The sequence below is a fragment of the Saccostrea cucullata genome, unplaced genomic scaffold (genome assembly GCF_032062105.1).
Source record: "Saccostrea cucullata isolate Sc308-1 unplaced genomic scaffold, CSIRO_AGI_Scuc_v1 ctg8559, whole genome shotgun sequence".
NCBI classification, from domain to species: Eukaryota; Metazoa; Mollusca; class Bivalvia; order Ostreida; family Ostreidae; genus Saccostrea; species Saccostrea cuccullata.
In genome coordinates this window covers 15,954-18,232 of record NW_026926980.1, presented here as the reverse complement: position 1 = coordinate 18,232, position 2,279 = coordinate 15,954, and positions in this window count along the sequence as shown.

Below are 2,279 nucleotides of genomic sequence, written 5' to 3'. Positions count from 1 at the left end.
AAGACAAAGGCCCTATAGAATTCGCCATTTGCAATGTACTTTCACTTTCAAGTCTTAACATTTGGACAAATTAAACAGGGAAAACAACTTTCCAGAGGCTATCCAAGTCCAACTTGCCCTTCATTGATAAACATATTTTGTTTCTGCTATGATGGTTTTCACTAAGAGCATGGAATTAATTAGGTGTATTTTTTGAAAATATATGCATTTTTAAAAAGAATTTTTCTCAATTTATATTTTTCCAAGTATTTTTTATATCAAGTGATACTTTCTATCTGTTAATCAATGAATAATTTATAAACTGTAAAAGTTTTAACTTTATACCTCACATAGTTTTGGGGCTATGGCAAAAATAAATTTTTGGACATGTTGACCTTTGACGAAACCTTAATAGCTAGTTAAATGGATATGCTCTGCATATACCCGACAGCTATGACACAATAATTTCATGTCTGTTTGTTGTCATGACAGTTTTTTTTATAGCTTCAAGCATATTACACAAGCTCAAAGCATATTTTACTAGCTTTAAGCATTATATTACTAGCCCAAGCTTTTAGCTTGGAGCTTTATTAGCTCAAAGCATGTTTCACCAACTCTGTTGGTAAAAATTATAAGGTTGGGGACCTCACTAGCTCAAAGCATATAATTATTAGCTCTAAGCATTTCCCCAACCAATACAGCATAAGTTTATGTTATGCATTCTCATTTCCTAATTTCCCCCCCTATTTAGCATGGCTTCCAGACCAAAAAGGAAGAGGGCGAACAAAACTGACAGACCAGCAACAATTACAACGGTGACAAGCCCAGAGCCAGCATTGCCATCTCCAGACGTTGAAGGAATGGTGAGGGCATGTATGACAGCGTTAATTCCCTCAATTGAGAAAACCTGCCGTGACATCATCACACAACACACATCAGTGCCGGCACAAACTACGAGCTCAGAAGCCACTACCTCAGCCACCACGTCCACACCAGCAAAGGAGACCACTACTGAGAGAAGCGAACAGCAGCCCGGACAATCGCTCCTCCAAGAGATAACAGGTATCTCATCATCTGTAGACACAAATGAAACCCCAAAGCCCAAACAAACATCAGCAACAATTCTTACCCTGGGTGTGGATGATAATACCCGATCAAAAATTTATGCTGGAGAGTATATCAAATTCTCTACGTTGTTGCCCTCTGATTCGAGCTCGCCCACCACAAACAAGTATACTTCAGTAGATCAAGATTGGCAACTGATTTTTCTTAAATCAAATGAAAAAGATCCCATCAAAACAATTTCTCACTGTCATTTATTATATATTGTAATAAATGACCTATTCTAATCTTATAAGGGTGTTTCTGGTGTTTTTATTATATGGAGGCAGACAGGTATAAAGAATTTATTAGTGCAGTGCTAGGTTCTTTATATGAACTGTGCTCTTTACGTGCAGCAGTGCATATCTTACGGGTGAAAGATTCGTGGTCCTCAAGGTTAGGGGTGGGACGATACACACATCTTGCGATACGATACGCATCTCGATATATTGGCACGATACGATACGTATCTCGATATTATGATAAATTATAAAACTATTCCAAATAAGTATTTTATTTTTCTTGTCTAAACATTAAATCAACAAATTTTCTACATCAAATCCTGTTAACTTTGCTTTGAAATTAATACTTGAAAATTATCAATTTCATTAACTAAAACTGTACAAAACAATGATACATGTACATACTATTATTACTATTCAGAATTTGTTTACAAGTAGTTGTGTATTTCATCAGAGAACACGGAATAAAAATTAATTTAAAAACATCGATCATATTTTCATTATTATTAAATCATTGCTGAAAGTGTGTCGCCAAGTTGAGATTACAAAAAAAGTACGAGATAGAGTAAACAATTTATAATATAAAATGTTCTGGAAACGATATTTTCTGTGTATAGAACGCATTTCATACTGAACTTTTCTTGTCCAATCTCCCGAGCCTGCTTAAAAGTGAAAAACGTTTTACCCCTAATCAACAACTTATTAGTTCTAAAGTGTGTCTTCAATATCAAAATAATCTCTTCACTTCGTACAAGCCGCCATTTTCAAAGGACAGGTACTTTCATTTTCAATTTTTGGATGGGTCGTTCGTGTATCGTTTCGTTCCGATGTTTGAATGCTTGTATCGTAAACCGTCTCTTGGAGGAAAATATCGGAGTATCGGTATATCGTCCAACCCCTACTCAAGGTATTGTCGAATTTCAACAGGTGCACACACTCGCATCATCAAGTCCAGCA